Source organism: Carassius auratus, chromosome 23, assembly GCF_003368295.1.
Source record: "Carassius auratus strain Wakin chromosome 23, ASM336829v1, whole genome shotgun sequence".
Classification (NCBI taxonomy): Eukaryota; Metazoa; Chordata; class Actinopteri; order Cypriniformes; family Cyprinidae; genus Carassius; species Carassius auratus.
Window position 1 is genome coordinate 7,533,117 of NC_039265.1, and position 24,419 is coordinate 7,557,535.

The following is a 24,419-nucleotide window of genomic DNA, read 5'->3' on the forward strand; positions in this document are numbered from 1 at the left end:
AAAACGTTGATGAACTTTATTATTATGGAAATGCACAGTGTGAAAAATTCCATGCACAGAATTTATACAAATGTCTGCACTGCTGATTTGGTTACTCATTTAGCCGGGCCTTTTATTCAAAGTGACTAACAGGACACTAATTACATAGACAATCAGCCCAGAGCAAACCAGGACTGAACACCTCACTCAAGGGCACAACGGTGACAACAATCCTTTGGTAACTCTCCAAATCATTAGTCACTCCCACCTGGGATCGAACCTATGATATTTGCATTTCTAGCTCCGAGCTTTAACCACTAGTCTACCACTGTTTAAGACACTGGAGGATTGAGAGCATTTAAGCACTCACAGAAGAATAGAATCAGGGAAATTAACTTGTGTACACCTTTAATGGCACTTGGTGTTGTAATTTAAGACTAGTGATTACAGAGCCTAGGAACAGAAGAGGCATGCTGTGTAATAATAAGAGTAAGAATAGACACTGGCATTGATACCCCTCGATCTCCCTCTCTCTCTGTCACTCTTTCTCTCACTTTATGTTGTGTGGTATTTTTAGATGTTACTCTAGGTCTGAGTCATGCTATAGATGGATGGATATGGACAAAATGAGCAAAAAAGGATATAAATAAATGACAGAAACTACAAATTGCTTGGTATTTTAATTAACAACAAATCCAGTATGTACAGCAAAGCTAAAGGAATGCTCAAGAAACTAGCTGAAAGTAGACTAACTGTCTTTATATTTCATCTTTTACAACAAAAAAAAAGACATTCTGAGGAACTGTACAACAAAATCAGCAAGACAACTGCAGATAAAATAATGAATGAACAAGCAAACAAACAACATTATAGCAAAAGACCATTAGACTGACTGAACGGATGGATGGATGGATGGATAGACATGGGTTGATGGGAAAATAGTCCACTGGGAACAGTGTAAGAAAGCAGGTTATCTCCAACTCTTTCATAAAAGAACTCAACTACCTTCACACACAAACACTAAAAGACACAGATAGTAGCTCCCACACTTTTTGTCACACACGTCTGTTTTCCCAAGAGCACTTGTGTGGAGATTGCCTTTTTAAGGTGGAAATCAATAATTTTCTTTTCTTTACCTCCTCCTGCTGCCCCTTCAGTTTTGAAAGGATCCCTCCCTTTCATTGCCTCCATTCATATTTCTCTTTCTTTTGCTCATTTTCTCTCTTAGTCAGTCAGTCACATCTTTTCACACTGTTTAAACTATTGAGTTAAAATATTGTATTTATATTGTACGTGTATGTATAGTTCAGTGGTTTTTGCAATACAACTTGTTCCCTGGTATAGTGTCTTATAATCACCAATAAGAAAAACTCCCTAAAGCCCAGTGCACTTTTTTCTTATCACTGAAAGCCCAGCCACACCAATGCAATGTCGAAAAACAGTGGAGACAAAATGCAGACTGTGAGAAAAGAACAAATGTTTCACCCAGATGCAAAGACTACATCTAACAGACAAGTATGTTCTTTGCCTGAGTGAGAATAAATGACTTTCTATACCAGCAGGCGGCAGTAGTCTGTATTCGTTATTCAAAATGGGATACTGGAACTAAACAGGCAATGCTGCCTTACCATTTTTACAAACCACATCATTAATTACAGACAGGTTCAATGAAAATCATCACAGATTAGATGAGCTTTCCATGATTGCCAACTTGGCTTCATAGGTACCGTTCATCACATGGTTCACCAAGCTAAACAATCAATCATAGTGATCTCTCACACCAACAGGTGCCACTGACAATTCAACACACTCAACCAGCCAAAAAGCCATAGTTGAGGGTCCGACTAGTGCCAACGGTGCAGAACACATTACAAAAAAATCTGACCAACAGATGCTCAACAATGGACTGGGAATGGCCAGTAATGGACCGTTTGATGACTTGATGAGTTTCAGAAATGTTGGGTTGAAGTTTTGCAGAATAACAGCAGATGTAAAACTAATAGCACCTGACAATGTTCGGAAAAGGACCAAAACGTTGATACTATTTGGTCAATGTGATATGGAAAATTAACATCTCATTAATTATCATTTCCTTCATTTGCAATAGTACTATCAAATTTACCTCAAGTTTGCTATTAAGAATGAGCAGCCAACCAACTCCCTCAACAATTATATTTTGTTTTGTTTTCAAGGCAAAACATTGGTAAAATTACTGCAAATGCTTACATGGTTTGTCTGGTACCATTTTTTTTTTTTTTTTGCATCAATGAGCATGTCAGAACCAAATCCACTGTGAGCCTTTAGTCATAAAACTGGGGGGACCAATCATGTTCCTGCAGACTGCAGCTCCAACCAACCAACACTTGCTTGGAAGTTTCAACTACTGCTACTTCCCTACTACAGTACAGTAGTTTAAAAACAGTACATTAATACAGTTCATTCCTCATTAAATGTACTTTGATTTCAGATCCAGTAGCTATCCTGAACACTGTGTATAGTTGACTGGAGCTACACTCTGCAGAATAGTGCAAGGAACAAAATTGAACACCAATGTCCTCAGTCTGATATAACAAACAGTTTATATTGCATGTATAGGGTCATTTTGTACAATCTGACAACAATCAGGAGACGGACAGAGGAGGTACTGAGCTTAAGACATTTAGGTAAATTGAGGAGGAAACCTCATGAGGAACCAAATCTCTACAAACAAACATACACATCTAAACTGCTCTGTTACAGAAAAGGACACACAGAGACTACACAAATCACTGTGCAAATGATTAAACACTGAATCAATCAATAATTCAATGACTAAATTAATAAACACACAAACAAGACTCAGTGGGGGAAACGACTCTAGCTGGATTATGTGACTCAAATTGACTGGCTTTCTGTAACATCTAAAGAAAATATAACAAGAATTCCATTCCATCAGTCTGATGCACAAAAGCACTGCAGTGACTGTCTGTGACTCTCTCTGCAATCTCAGTGGCTCTGACCATAGATAGCAGAGCACATAGAGCCACCAAACTACTGGGTGGTGCAGGGCAGGGCAGGGCAGGATCTGAGCGCACCTCTTTATTTGGCTTGCCTAAAAATACCTCCAGAGGCCAAGCTGAAAGCCTGGAGGTGTGGGCAGATGGCGTGAGGGATTTAAGAAGGTTTGCTGATGGAAGGACAGGGTGGGGACTGAATTATATTAGAAGGGTGGGGGGGGGGGATAATAAAAGGTAAGGAGGTGTTCAAGTAAAAGGAGTAAATACGTATTTCCCAATTGGCCATTAGCTCCTCCCCCATTGCAGGACCCACCCACACTGGCCCCACCCCCTGCAGATCAGCGCAAGCCAGCAGCACTTGAAGGGCTATTTTTTGCCCAGCTTCACTAAATAAGGCCAGGCAGAGTAGGGGAGTGGGTGCAGGGCCAGGGGGGCTCCTCTTTGCTTTGACCCTCGGAGTATAAAAGCTTTGGAGCAGTGGGAGGCTCCTCTGACCAGCCCCTCTGCACACTCCCCGCCTGACCCGTCCAAACGTTCGGCATAAAACATGTTTGAAGTCAACATTATGACATTTAAGTATTTTTTAAGCTAACATTTGTTGTTTTCGGTGACGTGGAGGCATATCGGTGACGTCATTTTTCCCCTTAATGGCTGCCGTCTCTCAAGTGATAGGACAAGGACATTTATTGGACAAAGTATGGACAGAACTGTCAGACAGGATGGAATACACAATGAGGACAAATGAGAAGAACGAGAAAAAAAAACTGAGACAGCCTCAACTCTAGCGCTTTTTTCTGATGTTTTCTTTCACTCTTAACCTCATCTCAACTTCATTCTTGCTCTGTCTTTCTCACTCTTTTTCTGTCTCTCTCTCCGAGCGCCTGTCTCTCATTTAGTGCTGTCAGCATACTGTCCATACTTTCTCCAGCTCACGTTTTCGCTGGTATTGGGAAGTAGCTCTTTACATAGCAGGACAGGTGGGGAGTTGTTACCGTAGGTTTTGGGGCCATTTTATCTGACCTAGACATTTTCGTCCAATTTTTTTGATAATTCGCTCTTCTGTTAGTGCTGAGAACACTCCGGTATTGATGACAACGCTCTGCATTTCTCTTCATCCCCATCACTTTCTCATCTGTCCAAACCCCCCCCCCCCCTTTCTCTCGTTCTCATCCTCAAATTCTCATGCGCTGAATCAGCTGCTTGGGAACGGACGCTCCCCCTGCCTCTTGGATCCACAAACAAGCTTCCTCACCCCGGTGAGTATGTGTGTGTTCGTGAGTAAATACATATACATGCACGTACTGTAAGTCTGTTTTACCATGTTTCAGCCTGTCCGGAGCTCTGCTTTTCTGTTGATGTATCAGTGTGTATGTGAGGATAAAAGGGGAACAATCATAGACCGCATGTGCAGCCATCCGGCTCCTATCAAAGTACTTTTAGCAGCAGTGTTAGCATGCAAAGCTAGCAACTCCACACTGCATCACGTTGAGAGCTGCGACCTTAGCAAATATGTTCTTCATTAGATGACCTAAACTGAAAACTGAGTGATTCTGACATGTTCAATTTCTTTCTTGAGTACACTGTAGCACTTCCAGCACCGTTGGCCCCTGACATTGATATTTAGCCGTGTGGTGGGCCAGGGAGATGCTTACTTTTCTTTTTCTAATTTTACTTTGATGGCTCGAGGACAGGCATTAGCCCCTGGGCTGTCAGTCATGTTTAAATGTGGAGCGGACAGGAGCTGGGATGGATCAGGTGACATCAGGATGGCAGCAGCTGTTGCTGGTGGTTGGAGCTTTCTGAAGCTCTGGATGTTCAGTTAGACGCAGGAATGGTACACCTGCTTCTGTGTATGAGTGTTGACTGCCGTTCGAGCCTATTTCCTGGTAATGCTGCTATCTATGGCATTGAGCTGCTGGGGCGATGACTTGTATGAGAAGCCGGCCATGGCTCTGTGTGTCAGTGTAGGGTCATAGGGGTCGATTTACACAAACCACAGACTGATATCCTATAAGGAAGGGATGATGAGAGAGATGGGTGAAATGGGAGGAGTAGGTTTGATTTATGACGAGGACTTTTAGTTTAATTACTCAGGAGGACAGTGCTGATGCAGAAAGAAGAGCCACGATTTACTTAGCTATTAGCCGTAAGCGACCTATCGCGGCCTCTGGCAATGCGCTGTTAATGCACCCAAACAGAAAATGTATTTCTAAACAAAATTAGTTAGTTAGTTCGTTTTTTTGTTTTTGAACTGTAGTTGTTTAAGTGCACTACCAAAACTGTTATTTCTTATGCTGCCCAATTTTAAAGTCACGGTCTTTAACAGTCCAAACTGAATTGAACTTAATTGAATTGTCCCTGAATGTAAGACAACAAACACTCTTAATCACATTTGTTTGCTTACAAAATTGTAATTGCATTAACTTGTCTAAAACTTCTTTCCTATTTTTTCCCTCCTATTATCAGTTTTAAAGTATAAATTCAATGGAATTTTAATTGAATGTATTAAATGCAAAAAGGGTGAATGCTCTAAACAATTAAATTGTACATAATGAACTAAAAGAACTTGATTTTTACTGAAGTCACAGTCTAATTTGAACCTAACTGAACTACACTACACTATAAAATGAACTCTTCATAAATGGATAAAAACAAATGCTCTTAAATTACATAAAACGTAGTTCTTTTAACTAAATTAAAATAGTCTATGTGCACTGGAAGACTGTGGCTTTATATGTTCTGAGACGGTATTTGTTCTTTTGCTCCTATTAAAGTCAAAAGTGTTTTTAACGGCATAATCTTAATCCGACTAAAAAGCACTAAACATGTATGTAATGGAAAATAACAAATTATGCTTTAAATTTATCATTTTATTGTTTTACCCAAATTTAAAGTGCATTAGCATGACTGTTCTGTCCCTCCTATTAAAACAGGGCGTTTTCGACAGTCTAAACTGAATTGAACTAAACATTTCCATGTGGAAATGCATCCCAATCCAATGACAGAACAAATGTACTGTCAATGCTCAAGCAGCATATTGTGGTCACACTGAGATGACTATGTGTGAACATGAGACAGACAGTGTTGGATTGTGGGACATGTGGAGTGTGATGGGAGAGGCTCTGATCACATGCATAAATATGTCCTGCTCTGTATGCACGCTATGACTCGCCGAGCGCCTTTGAATTCTCATCTACAGCGCACGCAGCATGTAGGCTAGTGTGTTTAAGATAGTATCAGATCACTCACCCGCAATCCCTCTTGCATTTTTATAACTATTCATATTTTTCACTTTTGCTTATCTATGATCAAAAGTAATTAACGTTCGTTCCATAAAGGATTCAGCCGTATGGTGTTATAAGCCACATGGTGGCATTGGATCAGAGACGCGGTCTGTTCCTCCTCTGACTGTCCTCTGCTGTAATTATCAGTCACATATCATTCACACTATCTCTCTCTCTCTCTCTCTCTCACACACACACACACACACACACACACACGCTCATTGAGTAAAACTGCAGCCATATATTCCTGCAGTCTCGCTCCTTTACTCATAATTGTATTATTTTTACACAGGATGGACTGGTAAAACCCTTTTCCTCTCTAACACACACACAGTCATATGCAAACTAACCCTCGGCAGATTTGCTTAACACTCTTGAGAAAGGCTTCATTAGCGGAGTGACATCAGCGACGGTCTAATTCATTAAAGGAGCGAGTCAGCTGAGCAGCATTTGCTTATAAATTGGTATTGATCAGAGTGGGAAGAAGAGCAGAGGGGATTTTCAGGTGAAATAAGCTCTTAACACACACGCACACACACACACACCTCTATAAGGACATGCCATACACTTATGTTGTTTTATATAAAGTAAAAAAAAAAATGCCTATAGGACAAACCATGACCCTATATTTTGAAGTTATTAATTCCAAAATTGTTAAATAATTAAATTGATAGATAATTTTACTTCTAAGAATATCCACAAATTTAGTTCACTTCTAAGGACAATATTGTTCTTAAATTATAGCTGTGAAAAACCACACACAATATCTAAATAAACATACTATTGACTTTTACTGTTTGTTTATTAAGCTAATTATTATTACTAAAAACATACTTTGAACAAAAAATCTTGATTGATAAATAAATAATAAATTAATGTTTAAAAATGTATTTTAAATGAAGATTAAATTAAGATTATTCATTCAGTTTTTGTCATTTTTGTCCAGTTTATTTGTCCTCTGGATTCATTTACATAGCTACATAAATGAGGATATGCTACACCCAAAGGATTTTTAGCATTTTTAAGATTTTTCCCCCTAGAATTTTAGTAAGTTAGTTCTAATATCATAATCAAATAACTTATTGAAATAACTTTTTTATGCATAAAGTCAGAAAAGTAACCTTCAGTTTACACACTTGTCATAGCTAAATATCACTGTTTGAGAAAGGACACACATATTTGTATTTGAAAACTAAAGTACACTGTTAGAAGAAAAAAACTGCTACATTAACTTAAGGTATAGCACATATCCTGTAAATATTGTACATTATGTTCTTCTGAGGATGTTGTGCCTTTACAGATATTTTTTTTGTGTGCAAATTTTTATCTTAGTGTACATCACCGCACACTATTTTTATATTTTCTTTCCACCCAATCACCTGAGCATTACAAAGGTGCATTTGTATTTGCCATGCCAATAAAGCAAGTTATACTGTAAGTGACTGGAGAGAGAGAGAGACAGTAAAATGGTAAGAGACAGTGTGCTTGCATGTGTCAGGGGTCACAGAGACCCAGAGAGAGAGGGAGGGGTAAAGGTAGAGAGTGAATTAAGAGGAGGAGGAGTGTACTGGCTCTATAGGCTGTGCATTATAGACGATGAGAGAGAAAGAGAGAGAGAGAACTGGACAGGAGAGATGTAGAGAGGGCAGGTCAGGCACGTTTATTCCCCATTCATTTCCAGACATCAGAAGATCAGGGTGCACAGCAGCCCTCCGCTACACCTAAACTTTCTCACTACATGCATGTGAGGGGAGAGAGAGAGAGAGAGAGAGAGAGATGGGGCAGAGAAGTGGGGAGGGAACTGAAAGAGTGTAAGATAGAATGAGAGAATGTGAGGTAGAGAGAAATAGACTCAGATAGCAGAACAGAGAGAGAGAGAGAGAGAGAGAGAGAGACTGCAGAGGCAGCACCTGGGACACTGCGAGGAAATGCTAGAGCACTTCTTCCTGTTTGCCCTTTATTGTTTTATTCCTCCTCGTGGTGCATTGGCCCATCTGAAGCAGGGGGACTCTACCTGACAGCTACCCACTAGGTAAGCACCAAATCTCTCTCTATCTTTCTCTCTCTCTCTCTCTTCCTCTCCTCTCGCTGCAGCTGTACCTATTGGGCTGACAGTCAAGGTGAATCGTGTGTGGCTGCGCTCTGCGTAGACTAAGTGAAAAACTGCTCTTCCAGTAAAACTAGCACATGCTGCCTGGTGTGTGTGGGTGTGTGTGTGTGTGTGTGTGTACAGCAATGCAGTTTTTGCAGGGTGAAGAGGAAAGAAGAAAACTGTATAATTCTATCACATCTGATAGATTCGTATTTGCCTTTCTGGAGTATAAAAACGTAGAGAGCACCTCCTGATGTTATTTTTACAGGCTTCGGCTGGCTTATTGAAGTGAAATGACGTGTAAAAAGCCCTCAATGTTTCTGACCTGACCTGTAAAGTCATAAGACCATGCAATTTCCAGGATATAATTGACAAAAAAAAAAAAAAGACACTACGCTTGTCTGCCGTGAAAATGAACTGCATCATCTTGTGACATTTGTATGCATATTGGATGTAAAGTTTTAAAAGTGTAAAGGTCGCATCTGTGTGTGGATTTGTGTGCCATTCAGTTTGTAAGACAGTAATTAGAGTTCATCACCTTTGTGGTTTGGCCCGTAAATGCTGATATTTGTGGATTATTAGGATTGAATGCATTACATTTGTCCATGTGCCCATATATCCTGCTTGGTAGACATACTTCTTTATATGCCCATATGAACAAGAGCAGCTATGGAATGTAAAGAAGTATGTATCCCAGGTGAGAGAAAAAACGGGGCAGAGGAACACACACATGCTTAAGGAATTACTGAATATCTAGAAGGACCAGTGTTTTTACTATAGGTTTGAGTGGTAATTTTGTGTTTGAGCGGTTGGGTGTAGAATGCAAATTGAAATTTGTCTGACATGCGGTTATGAAAGACGACTCATGGCCTAATAGTGAGTGTATGTTACTGTTAAATTGGCTATTAAATAATGATGTACAGGGTGACGTGATGAAATGATCGCAGGAGCGCTTGGGTATCTGTGGAGTAATCAAACGGTGGTCACCTCATGTCGAAAACACACAGACAGCAGTTCAGATGGTGCAGTGAACAAATGCTTACTAATGAATAAAATCGGGGAGGAAGAGAGACAACGAAGAAGAGAGAAAGAGATAGAGCTTTCGCAGAGCATCAGAGTGATACTGATGAAGGGGCGAAGCATCTTCAAAATCATTTATAACAAAGTCCAGTTGTTTGACTGCTGGACATTTATGTCTGTGGTTTCTTGGTTTTTGACACAACTGGTTATGAAGACTTCTGCTCATCACTGGGAACACATGGGCCACTGCTATCTCAGTCTATTTATCCTACTCTGTTAGTTGGAAAGGAATTTTACCTAAGTTGTATTGTTTCGAAAAAATTTAATTTTATGATACAGCGTTTATTTTTCCCCAGAGTAAATCCTGCAAAGCAAAAAAGCGTATAGCTGAAATCTGGTACAGTGTACTTTTTGTGTGGTATTATGAATTTATATCTACAAAAAAGCAATAAATAAATAAATTAAAAATAAATAAATGTAATTAAAATAAAAAGTATTATCCACATTTAATACAATAACGATTATTCATTAAAAATAAATAATTTTTTTAATAAATAATGTTAAATAAATAATGTTAAATAATGTTTTTGACCTATAAAAAAGTAAAATAAATTTTTCTTTTTTAAAAGCAATAAAGTATATATGAGTATATGTGTACATATGTATATATGTGAGTATATAAGAAAACTATAACTATATATAATACAAAAAAAGGTATTACTAAATATGGATTATTAAAAATATATATATTACCATATTAAAAATATTTAAAAAAAAAATTATGTAGAATAAAATAAAACAGACATCATTTGTGCCACTGTCACACAGGCACCTTCTCTTAAAATGGATGTGCCTTACCCACAGTTTTGTCCTCTTAGCTTCTGGATATTTTGGAACTTCATTAATAAATGTATATATTTCATCTCTACAGAGTCTCTTTACTCACAGAGGGACTAAGTACATAGATTAACTTTTGGATAGACAGGCCAAGCTGTCCTGCTTTTGTATCGAGTGTGTGCCTCTCTCTGTGTGTGTGTGTGTGTGTAAGCGCTGCTGGGGAATATTCACTTAGCCTTTAGCAGCAGGGCAGAGTAGAGTCTTGATGTCTGTGGACTGTGTTACGGGAAGCCGTGTGATGGTCAGAGGTGGTCAGAACCCGGTAAAGCACGTCCACTGAGACCCACAATCACATCAGAGGATGTGCAGGATACACCAGCACTGAGCTGACCTGACCTGCGTTTACAAATGAAAGAGTGTAGACGAGAAGGAGATTTTGAAGAAGTATGCCTGAAAAGTGGGCGAGACATCTTTAAACGGTAATAATGGGTGCTATGCATTAGTCGTTTGAGGCCTTCAGTGGGTCACTGCAGGACAAAGTACAGCGAGACAACACAATTCAGAAAATATGGTTGAAGGAAGGAGAAAAAACTGATGAAAGTGGGATAAGCCTCCCATGGGAAGACTGGAAACAGAACGAGTGACCGAGAATGGACGATATGTACATAGTTGAGCGAATCACAGGAGGAGATTCATGGGATAGACAAAAGATAGGTCAGGCTGTGAAGTGTGTGAATGTGAAACAGCATGTACATGAGATGGAGAGAGACTGGATTGATGATGGCTGTGAAGCTACTGGACGGAGGGACGGAGGGACGGAGGGGGCTGGGAGGTGCATTGTTCTGTCACTTTTCCTGTGTCAGCAGGTGGAAGCGTTCATCAGGACATTAAATATGCAACAATGCTGACTGAGCCAGTGAGCTGAGACAGGCAAAGCCCAGCACTGAGGGGACTGAGGGGGCCAAGGGGCCCACTAGAATCCCCGTGCACTTACTAGTCCCAGTTTAAACAGAGGACAAACCCAGCTGAACGCTGTACAAACTAGATATCCGACAAGCTATTTGTCTGTCTACGCTTGTAATACAATCACAGCCAATAAGAAGATATTTTAATGTACTGTTATGAAGAGTGTGGCTTGGGATCAATAGGTTGTGGGGCCAGCCAGCACAAAAATAGAAAGCAAGTGAATGACAAAATGTCTGATCACTCATTGCATGTCATAAGTAAGATTTAAAGATACGATTTGGAATAATAAATCTCAGTGTTAATATATGAGTTGTGGAAAGTCTATAATTTAGGGTATAGCCCTAACCCTAACCCTATAGACAGCTAATGAGTAATTAGGGTAAATATTAGTGTGTCAGTACTTTTATTTTAAGAAATTCATACTTCTATACAGCAAGGACACATTAAATCAATCAAATACATGTTGTTCTCTTGATTCTGTTCATCAAACACTAAAACAGTAGATCTACAAGCCGTTACATCCCACAAAAAAAAAGAGATAAAGTAAATTCTGAGAATGATTCACTTGTCACGTGTGCCAAGCGGAAAGGCAATAATAGTGGAGATAAAAAGAAATATTTCTGGGAAGGTTTTGGGATTTGTTAAATCATAAATCGGTGTCTGATTTGCAAGATTATGAAAAATATGTTGGCTGATGGTGTCAGGCCGAAAGCGGTGATTAAGTGCAGCGCGGTCTGGAAGTGATGCGGGTGTGACTGTGAGGAGGCAGATAAATCAAGGACAGTTTATCAAGACGGGCAATAAGGAGGCAGGTTACAGAGCATAACATTATTAGTCTTCCTAACACAAGTGTGCTGAAGGATTGGGCTCAGTACTGACACGTAATGAAAGGAAACCGTAGCACAGGATGTGACGCTTTTGTGCCTTTCAGAGGCTTTAATTCAGGAGCATATGGAGAGCAGGTTTGATGGACACCTGAGTGCAGGGGTGTACTGGGACGGGAACATAACAACCTTCAGTGTATAAGCACATATGCAGCATACATGCAACTGTATGCATCACACTACTGATGTATAATTTCTAACTAAAATACGCTATCGTACTAACGATTGGATTTGGGAAGAATTCATATGATTCTTACGTTTTTTTATGTTTTTGAATAAAAGGCTATTTTCTATTTTAATATATTACAAAATGTAATTTATTCCTCTGATGCAAAGCTGAATTTTCAGCATCATTATTCTTTAGTCTCACATGATCCTTTAGAAATCACTCTATGGACTCTATAAACATTTATTATTATCAATTTTAAAAACAGTTGTGCTTTTTATGTATATTTTTATGCATGTCTTGTTTTCCCTTCACTTTTAGTTAATTAAATCCATTCTTGCCAAATAAAAGTAACAGTTTATTGTTTTGACCCCAACATTTTCACTGTAGAGGTTATCTCATATATCTCAGTTCCTGTCTGATGCCTTCATCTGGCCGATTTTTGAAGGCAACACAGATGTATCCTTCTCTGCCTTTGATATCCCATAATCCTGTGCATTTCATTCCATGACAGTTAAGCAAAAAATCAGATGGCATCGGAAAGTTGTGGCCGGTGGTCAGTTTGTGACTTAAAGTATGTTTTTGATCACCTTTTTCCCCTTTTGATGTAATTTCTAGTGAGAAATTAATAGTTGTGAAATATTTGCTTAGTTATCACCAAAGCTCTCTATATTTTGCTGTAGATCATTAAACCTTTACTCTGCCTCAGAAGCCTGTTAGAAATCAGTTTCATAAGGTGCCTTCATGCAAAAACGCTGCCTGCAAAGTCATTTCTCATCCGGCAGCAAGTCAGCTGCCTATAAGTTTTTGGATGCAGCCAAACTCAATTCCTGGAGGGGCACAGCTCTGCAGAGTTTAGCTCCAACCAGCTCCAAATCACACCTGCTTGGAAGTTTCTAGTAATCCTGAAGACCTTGATTAGCTGGATCAGGTGTGTTTGATTAGGGTTGGAGAGAAACTGTGCAGAGCTGCGTCCTCCAGAAATGTTATTCGTTTTAGATACTAATATGCAAAATTTAGGTACTAAAATGTACTTTTAAGTTACCATTATGGAGTTTTTTTTAGGTACAAATGTGTGCCTTTTAAAGAGGTACCGCCCCAGTGACAGATTTTGTACCTTTTATTTGAGAGTGTGTACCATACATTATAATTGACTTTCATTCCCAGTCATGCTCAGAAGCAGATGAGGAAACTCTGCAGGCTTAAATATGTGGCCTAATGATGGTGAATATTTTCTCCCAGTCCATCTATCCTTGTTTGAGTGTGTGTTGTAAATTTATAAAGTTAGTTTCCAACAAAAAAACCTCATAAATCTGTACTTTTTAATCACACTGCATTTATAAATGTTTACTCTGGAGTCAATCAGCAGCATTTGGTATTCCAAGAGGTGGAGCTGGGGACGAAGGTCTGCTCTCAGGAGAGTGTGGCAGGATGAGATCAGTGTTTGATCCAAATCTTCTGTCCCTTTAGCCAACCTCCTTGTCCTGTGCTAGCGTTGGGGGCTCATCAAGCTGCCAATCAAACAGTGTGTCAATACCCTCTGTTTGAAACCGATTGAGATGCCTTGCTGCCTGTTGTCTTGTGCAGCAGCATCTGAACCAGAATTCAACCTCGGGGGTAACTGATTTTGAGTACTCAAAAAAGGGCTTAAACATAGTTCAAATAGTGCAGTAAAAATTTAAAAAAATATTTAAATATTTTAAATACAGAGTTTTACACACAGAAAACATGGGAAACTCGACTCACAAATATTGATTTTAGCATATAAGAGGAATTATGCAAAGTGCTAAAATATCAAATGTTTGGATCAGTAATATTTTTTATTATTATTTTATTCACCAAGGATTTAAACTGATAAAAAATGACAGTGAGCATTTACAAAAGACAGCTACAAAATATTACGGTTTCAAATAAATGCTGAAATTCAAATAAATAAAAAAAGCATTCCACAATTATATTAAACTGTTTTCAACTTATATATCAACTGATAATCATAAAAAATGTTTCTTGAGCAGCAAATCATCATATTAGAATGATTTCTGAAGGATCATGTGACGCTGAAGACTGAAGTAATGATGCTGAAAATTCAGCTATGCATCACAGGAATGACATTCATTTTTAAAATATATTAAAATAGAAAGGTTCATGTTATTTTATATTATATGTTCTATTTAATAATGTAAATAATATTTTATAAATGAACAAATAAAAATAAAATGTATATACCACTAACATTTAAGCAATAGTGTACATGAACTTATATTAATAAATAAATAAACATTTAATTATATATTTAATAAACATAATTATACATTTATGATATCATATAATAAAATCCCAGATTTCTCCATTTCCTCAGCCTACAATATGATCTCTTAAAAAATGCTTCCCACAGAGGCAGCTCACAAATTTCTGGAATAAAGCAAGCAGTGAGGTCTCAATGAATTTCCACAAGGCAGCAATTTAAAATTATTTAACCAATTATGTAGGCCATTATTCTGCTGCAACTGGCTATGAATGAACAAAAGGTTGAATTAACCTATATAGTACAAATCAAGCTTTTTTAAATGCTTATGTCTTGTGTCAGACAAATCGCTGCATCTCCACGAACTGGAAAACATCCTATGTGGTGCAACACACACACACACACACACCGCTTCAGTGCCACTCGCACGGAACATTCGAACCAAGGATCAATGCGTTGGTAATTTGTTTCAATCAATTAAAGCGACATCTGCTAGCATTTAAACCCCAATAACAGTCAGCCTTATCTAGAACATGCTCCCACTGCAAAAAAAAAAAAAAAAAACAGAGAAGGAAAGAGAGAGACATGCTGTAATGTCCTGCGAATATAATTATAGAATATCACAGTATAGCTGAGTATCACAGATGGACATATTATTATGGGCTGTAATTTTTCTTTTAGCTGAGCTGAGGGCATTTTCTCGGTGGGAAGTTTGCCGTATGACATCATAATTACTTTTTCCCATCACACCGGAGTTGTTGAAGAGCTCAACATTTCCTAACACCAGCTACAGCAGCAAAACCACCCAGAGACGAAACATGCGCTGTATTCTTCCAAGTGCGCTTACATCCAACTCTCCCAAAACGCCCTGATGCCAAATGGATGTTCTTCCCAAAAATTAGCATGTTGGATAATTAAAATTCACTGGAGCTGTAAACCAGGAGGAAGTAATTAAAAGAACAAGGGCGCTCCGACACAAAGCTTCATTCCATCGGCGACGAAAAAAAAACATTAATTCCTGTACTTTTTTCTCTCTCTCTTTCTGATATGAAACAGGAATCGTTCAGTGCTGCAGACTGCATGCAGCAATGTGGCTCACCCTCAGCCTGAGGCATCTTCCTCTTAATTGAAATAAGTTCATATTGCACAGACACTGCAATTTCAGCAAATTCATTACAAACAGTAACTACAGTGTTACAACATGGTGATAACTATGTAATTGGCATGTTCATTTCAGAAACAGCCCCGGAACGCTGTAGCGTTTGAAAGTGGTGGGTGTGTGAGAATGGTAAAAATCTCCTGCAGTGGTCTATCTTTCCTCTCCCAGGGCACTCGCTCCTGCAGAGTCCAATTCACTACCTGAGAGTTCAACGCACATTCAGCAATACCGGCCGCCATAAAAACACATTCTGTATTGTTCGCACTACCAGCAGGGACAGAGAAAATATTTATGGTTGGAATAAAAAGTAAACAATGCGAAAAATAAAAAAAACAACATGTGGGGAATAAAAAATGTGAATATTTGTAAATGTAGAGGAGACTGGTGACAATTGTATTTTCTTTTAAAATTTCCTATACTAGCCTACAGTATCTATCTATCTATCTATCTATCTATCTATATATATATATATATATATATATATATATATATATATATATATATATGCATGTGTGTGTGTGTGTTTATATGTCATTCTTAATAAGTGAGGTGAGCATGATTCAGTAGTAGGTAACTGGAATAAGATGGAAGTTTAAGTACAGGTGAGCAGGCCATACTCACATATATACGGAGCATCCGTGATCACACAACCCTTTAAGTGCACATATATTTCTGAGGTGCAGCGTCAGGAAGAACCTAGTTAACATTCCAGCACCGCCGCGCAGGGTGTTAGCCAAGTGCTGAGAACATTACTGAGAGAGGGAGAAATGAGGAGATTGAGTGATAGAAAGCAGGGTAATAAGGAAGGACAATAGGGAAAGAAGGGTAAGATGATCCTAAAGAAAGTTTCAGTATAGAGAGACCTCAAAAGAGTTCCCAGTTCTGATCTATATATTCATCATATGCATTGCAGAGTTTCACTGTCTACTGCTGTGACATTAGACCGACCTCATTGCATTTACAATAGGGCTGAAAATAGAGCAGTGATAATAAGAGCCTGTGGATAAATTAGCACACAGTAGAACATATATAAAAAATAGAATAAAAATAAATAAATCCACCCAAACTTTTCTCAATGCAAATTTAAGGTTAAAAATATAAATCAACATGCCTGTTAAACAGCAACACGAATAGATGGCAATCTTGGAAACAACATCTAATTTTAACCAAGCAATAAATGCATTTTGAGGATTTTGATAAAATGCTAAACAAATCTTATGCCAAAAAAAAAAAAAAGATTTAATACGATTTTTTATCATATTTATAAATCCTGAATTTTATTAACCTATTTATGTCAGAATATTTTTACAGCATGTACGATTTACACTGCTAGCGTTTCATGAATACGTCCTGTGTGTTCAAGAATATTCTTCTATGGTATGTGATTTCAGACAGGACACACTCAGAGACTCTCACAACATATGACCTCAGCTCTGAGTGTGTGTGTGTGTGTGTGTGTGTGTGTTTAAACATACAGACGAGCTTAGCCCTCATCCGCTCAATATGCAGTCCCTTCCACCGGCCCCTGGCCCTGTTCTTTTTGTCATTGTTTCAGGTGGACACACATTTAACACATTTTGTCTCTAACACAAGGTTCTTCTCTTTGAACACTGAGGGAGAGAGTGAGCAGACACCACACAGCTGCGCTACATTACAAATCGTTCCAGCAAGATCACTTTTCCACTTCAGTTCCTCTCCATTTTTTACTTTTCTTCACCTTTTTATTCTTCTGTCCTTCAATGGTGAACATTTATTGTGAGTGAGTGTGTGAATCTAAAGCTGTTATGCTGTTTCCACACTGCTTGTACAGTAAGTTGTGTTTGTGTGTAAGGAGCTACAGCCTGACATGCGATGAAACGGCCCGAGTGTTGACATACACTACCATTCAAAAGCTTGGATAATAGAATTTTTTTATGGAAAGAAATTTTCAAGTTTTATTCAGCAAGGATGCATCAAATTAATCAAAAGCAATGGAAAGATGCATCACAGTTTCCACAAAATTATGAAGCTGCACAACTGGAAACATATCTTTTAAATTGTCTAAAAATAAAAGTCTTGATTTACTGTTTTTATATATATATATATATATATATATATATATATATATATATATATATATATATATATATATATGTATATAAAACATCAACTGCATTACTCTTCCATGACATACATTGGAGGTGCTTGCTCCTGGAAGACCAATGTCCTGTAGAGTTTAGTTGTAGTCAGTCCCATAACACCAGTCTGGAAGTTTCTGGTAATCCCAGAGACCTTGACTAGCTGTTTAATTAGGATTGGAGCTAAACTCTGCAGAATAATGGCCCTGCAGGATCAAGAATGTACAACCTCTTCCATACATGAATATGACACTCTGTCATGGCCTTACAGGACCAGCTAGGTACTTTACTGCACATAAGTACAGCTTTTCACAATCTAGGAAAATGTGCATATTCTTTGTTATTAACTGAAGCATCTATGACGTCCTTAAGATGTGCCATAAATTGATGTCATGATGAAAGTCAAAAATTTCCAAAAACACACTCTCCCCTTTTATAACATGGTGCATCTTGAACACTGTTATTTTAGCATCATTTATATAGTATTTTTTAATACTTTGAATGTATTCATATAGAATTAGAAAATTTAAAAATAGATCATAGAAAAAGGCAACATTTACATTACTGGTTTTCCCTCTTCAACTCTCTCGCATCCATTCACTAAATACTAAATCAATTTCTGCTTTCCTCCGATTCTTGAGTCAGACCTCTAAGATATAGTGAAGGTCATAAGGACACAAGAAGCTTCTTCAGTACACACAAGTGTGCGGAGACCTTCAGTGTGGTGGAGACCTGTCAATAACTTGCTTTAGTTGCTGCTTCTCCTCCTGCAGATACAGTATAAAGATTTCAGCACTGCTCTATTCCACATCCAGGCTTCTCTTGGTGAATAATGGACAGACGATGTGATAAAAGAGAGAGAGAGAGAAAAAATAACAGTGCTGCAAATTAGAGTGGATAAGAACTTCCACACAACCACAATTAAGATGCTGCAATTAGATGAAAACGTTACTCCCTGGAGTCAAAGCCTCTATTAAACCCGATTACAGTGGCCCAAAGGTAATAAGCATATTAGACCCCCTACAGTAACAGAGAAAGAGCAAATGATCTAGATGATTCCCACTGATCCAACATCTGCAGAGAGAAGCATAAGTAAAAGGGAATTAAATAATAAATAAATCTAAATTGCTATTGATTTCCTTAAAATGTGTTCCCGAGAGATTAAAAGGTTAAGAAATAAAACCTCTTTGGGGAATACATCATTCCAAAATTAAATAAAAGATTTGCAAAACAAAGATGCCAGTAATCTCAGAGTAATCAAAACAGGATAAAACAGTGTTTAATTAGAGGCATATTGAGTGCTGGTGCTCTTACATGAGTTTTGAGTTAAGGTGATTTTCTTAAAAGTAAAGAAAGAAAAGAAAAGAAAAAGTTACAAATAAAAAGCCTTCCAGCCAACAAGCTTTGCTTCCCAGACTATTATAGGGATTTCAGTTTAGTGTTACAAAAAAGTTGAGTAATAACTTATAATCACGTCCATATCATTTGTTTATTTGTCTTGTTAAATTTGCACAGCTTTGATGTTTTGGATTTGTGGAAAGCCTGTTAATGTCATATCATTTACTCTCTCTGTTGATATGAATAGCAAAAAGGCCAAACGAAGTACAGTATATATGGGAATAAGGACCATGTGTGATTAAACAGGCCCACAGACCACAATATACAACAAAATGCAGCTTCAAAACCAAAAACCAATTAAGCGTTTAATGAACAGTGAATCAACCTAAATTCTGACACTTTGTTCCGCTAGAGGAGTCAAAAAGCTGACTACTGTCTACTGTAATTGTAGCGGTCTGCTGCCTGGAACAGCCAATCAGGACCAGAAATAGTGCTGAGTAAGGGCCTACGCTAGCGCTCACGTCCGAATGCAGAGGGAAGGAGAGAAGCCAGCACTGCAAACACACTGCAGCACGCTCAGCACCTCTTCCCACATCCTCTGCCTTATCCGAGGGCACCTCCAAAACTCTAGCCCCAGGCTTTTGCGCAAAGCCAGGCCCAAACCACCAGCGCTGAGGCCGCTAGTCACGCTAGTGTGATTCATCTCTTTTCTGAAAGTTGATGTATAGAGAAGAAAAAATAAACACATACTGCTAAAGGACCTTGTTAAAAGTTCACAGCAAAACACACCGGTCAGTTCAGAGCACTGAAGCAAAGTGAATTAACTCAATTAGTACGCTAGCTAATTAAAGTGTCCACAGAGGCTCTGCTGTGGCATCCACGGTGTGTGTATCTGATGGGGTCAGGTCTGCTAAACAACTCCATTACCACAATTCCTCAGCTGCTGTCTTTTAAGAGCACTCTAGGAAGCACAGTTTCACAGAGTGGACTGTGCAGTAAACCTTCCCGCACCTCTCTGTTTTGGCCTTCTTTTGTGTGTCTTCCCTAGTGGGATACACTCCAAATCAACCTGGAATACATCCTTTATCTGTCTTTTTGACAAAAACTAACTTGCGTGACAGTTGTCAAATGAAAGAGGTTGGTAACGATGCAATGGTACAGACATGGTGCCACAGTCATTTTAAAGGGTTTCTCATTACAAACCCGCATGTTTTTGTGTGTGTGTGTGTGTGTTTTCTCACACTAGTATGAGAAATGCCATCTAAAATGGTTTGTTAAGCACCATTCTTCAAAATATCTTCTTTTGTATTCTGTAAAATTAAGTCAAACAAGTTTGGAATGACACAAGAGTAAATAAAATATGATAAAATTTTCCTTTGGGGGATGATTATCCCTTTTTTTTTGAGAAGGAGTGTTACTTTCGTGTGCAACTAAAAACACTTTTATCCAGAAATGGAGACAGTGAGGGAAAGAGAGAGAAAGTCATAAAAACTTAAAGGTATTTTGTAACACAATGTATTTTATTTTTATTATTAAGGTATGTCGTTTTAAGCTGCTGAGTGTATGGACTGCTATTAAAATCTATGGCGAAACATATCTTGATTCAGCACTCTCTCTCTCAATAGCCTTTCACTCTGTCCTCTGTGTGCGCTGATCCACAGATACAACTGAAATGAACTCAGTGGATATAAAGGACATTTAATGTTTTACATGTTAAGTACTTATTGCTGGTATTTAGATGCTAATTTAGCATTAAATATAGGCTAATATAGGAAGTCAAATGTTTATTAATACACACAAAGGCATAACATATTTGTATAGAACAATCATGCAGTAAATCTGCAATAGGGTCATGCATTCACTCTGTGTTCTACTTCCTGTTTTCTTGTCGCCCTCTTCCTCCTCTCTTCTCCTACACTGTGTCCCAGCAAAGCTTAATTTATTTTTTCCGCACACTGAAAGCAAAAATTTGGTTCTATAGTTAGGATGCAGATGGTGTACATTATAAATACTTTTCTAATTATAATACTTTATTATTATAGAACAGAATAATCGGAATTGAAAACAAAGCATGCATTATGTTGTGAATTCTAATTGCAATTACAATACTATACAGTACGTGACCATCTGACCTTATATACGTCACTCGTCCTCAAATATGAATAGCAGAGAAGTAGAGGAAGAACGAACGAGAGGGGAGGGAGGAGATGCACTGGGTATGTGGGTTGCTCTGAGGTATAAAGCAAAAGCTGGTTGCAGGAATGATTTAAAAAATAGCCCATCATAAAAAAATATGATGCCACATTTTCCTTGAGCCAGATCAAACACACACTTTCACTATGAATACATGCTTTTCTTATTTTCTTTTTTTTCTTCAGGCTAATGGCAGCAAACTTCCCTAATGGCAAAATTATTAGCTCATGCTAATTTAAAGATCCAGGAAAGGAGCCTGAAGGACAAACATAAAGAACTGAACACAATGAGTTGGCCTAAACTGCAAAGAGCTGCCTTGTAAAAGCACAGACTTCAGACAGAATGAGAAAACAGACAGAGAGAGCTTAAAAGCCAACGAGGGAGAATGAGACATAAAAAAGACAAAGAGAGACAAAGGAAGAGTGGACAGTGAGGGGGGTAAATGGGAGTTAATTCTAGCAGTGTGTTGTCTTCTGGCTTCATTAGCCGTATTGACAGGCCTGTGATGAATTCATCTTCTCAAGATTGTCTGCAGTCATCATTTACACGGATGCTTCTGTCATCAGTGGTAACTCCTGTTTTCCTCTTCAACCTCTTCAGTTCAATTTCTGCCCTTTCTCTATCAACAACGATGCATCCACTTCCATTCTATAATCGTAAAACACCTGATCCTGACTGCATTCATTCGCATTTGCTTGTGTTGTCTAAACTGATACTGGCTGTAATAGACTCTCAAGCTGTGGTGTCAAACTTATTCTAGGTCCCAAGTCTGGACTATTGCATTTTTCTACTCTAGAAACATTTTCACATGATGCTAATGCAAATTAAAGACAGAAAAATAACTTTTTAAACACAATGCAAAGTTCAGAATCACTTCATGCTGCTTTAATAAAGAAAAGGGAGATGATTAAAGATACAAATTCCACTTGCTAGAATATATTTTTCACTGTATATACAAGAAAAAGGTTATTGACTGAATGACTTTAGCCAGCCAAATCTGTACATTAACGCAAAATTAGCTAAAAAAAAAGGAAAGGTTTCTCAATCAGACTCGGACAACATTTAATCAGTATTAAAGTGCAATACTATTTATTTTATTAGACTTAATTGTTATTTAGCTTTTATTTTATTCAGTTTATTTTAACTGTTTATGTTTTAGTCCTTTTGTGAAATGTGTTTGTAATTTTTTTACTTCAATTTGTTTATTACTTTTTTTTAAGATTTATAAATGTATAAATGTATTTATACATTTTATTGTAGAAGGACATTATTTAGATGTTGAAGAGAAGAAGAGAACTGGGGGGCTAATGGGAAACCTCCATGCAATGGCATTATATGTCTGTATTTTGTAATTTTAATTCACCGAATAGTTTTCTTTGCACCCATATTGTACCTGCTGTGGGTGAGTCTGTGAGGAGGGTGAACTGCATTGCTCTGGACACCTGTGTCACCCAGAGATCCAGTTTCAGCTGAAAAGTACAAATGGGTGTATATAGTATGCCCAAGTGGCATATTCTGCACCAAAGCACTTACTGTAAATTATAACTAACTGTAACTAATTTAAGTTGCTTTTTTTGCATTCATATTATCCCAGCTGGCCCTATTAGACACCTCCTCATCCTGCCTGTGTGTTTGACACCTCTGCTCTATACTTTTTCTGGAGTATTTTTAATTGATTTTCTTTTAAGAAAAAAAATCCACTCAACTTTCCTGTTCTTCTTCTACAGGTTCAACGATATCCTTCTCCTGTCCTGAGCTTGGGATTCTGGCGCACACCGAAGTCTTGTCCTAAAATGCTTTGCTAAAGCTGGTAAAATGGAACCAAATCAACTGTTTTATGGATTTGGTCCCCTTCAACCAGCTGTAGCTGTGCATTGATCACCCCGTAGAGCTGTGATGAAGAAAGAGAGGTGTTCAAAGGCACAACGCACAATATTTGACTTCCTGTGAAGTTCACAGTGCAGGACCAGCTGTTGAATGCTTGTTCCTTTAAGTACTAATATCATGATTAAACACTCTTTGTCCTCTTAAAGCCCAGGTTAGTATTATATATGTCATGTCACTTATTATTTATGTGCTATAATTGTTGATTATGTATTCAAGCCAATTCACTATCATTGGAAAGAGGGCTCTGGGCTCTTTATGGACGCCCATTGATTTTTTGTCTCTCAGCTGAAAGAGTGAGGAGATGGGGGGATGAGCTGGGCTGGATGGATGTAGGGAACGAGGGAGTGGGTGTGTGTCAAGCTGTTGAATAAGTAAAACAGTCGTTCCTTGTCTCTCTCTTTTCCTTCTACACTTGTCGTGATTCTTAATGTACATGGCTGATCAATAAAAGCTCATCCTGAAGTTCATAAACTGCTGAAGTGGTTTTTCATTGAAGTGAAACAGACTATTCAGCTGGAAATAATGTAGGGCGGGGACATGATTTTATCCATTGGGAATTGATTGGACGGAAACACAAAACACTATACTATAATATTATTGGTTTGTATTATTTTCTTTGCTCACATCGTCGAAAAATCAGCAGCAAATTCATTTCATAGGAGTAAAATGTGATTGTAACATGAACAAACAGACTGCAATTTGATTTGAGTTCTGCTAGTGGTGGGAAAGGTCACCTTTACAACGTAAAGTGTGTATTATTTGTCAATGTTAAAATACCATCTGCAATATTTTAATTGTTGGTGTGTCCATTTTGTTCATCTTACGCCATGAGCAGCACTGTATTTTTTTAAAATGCCATATCAAGTTTTACAAACATAAAGATTTTTTTCCTGCTATGTGTATAATGTCATGGCCATATAGAACAAGCACAGATGAAGTCATGTGATCCACACTGACCTACAGTATCAAATCACCATAGTATAATTTAGTCTCATGGTCTGTGAGATTAATAATCACAGCCTGCACAAAGCATGGAAAAGATCCCTTGATAGATGGTCTGAGATTTAAAATATTCCTTTGCTATATCTCTTTTTTTATGGCACAACAATAAGAGGCCATTATAGAATAACTATGTGCGCAATCAAAGACAAATTTATGAATATGTGTTGGAAGAGATGAGTACAGGCCTGTATGCTTTATTTATTTAGGTTTCTGAACCACTAATACCACCAAACAAGTTAGGAAAAAGGTCTGTG

General features: G+C 38.0%; 1 long non-coding RNA gene across 2 annotated transcripts; it reads left to right on the top strand.

Annotated features, from left to right (window-relative positions):
* The first annotated feature begins 3,174 nt into the window (after positions 1-3,174).
* Positions 3,175-23,638, top strand: LOC113041147 (uncharacterized). 2 transcript variants are annotated; one of them, XR_003275344.1, is made up of 2 exons: positions 3,175-4,231; positions 21,462-23,638. It is a non-coding gene; the product is annotated as an uncharacterized LOC113041147 (long non-coding RNA). The 2 variants fall into 2 exon arrangements; XR_003275343.1 differs by having other exon boundaries at positions 3,177-4,231; positions 23,004-23,638.
* The last annotated feature ends 781 nt before the right edge of the window (positions 23,639-24,419 follow it).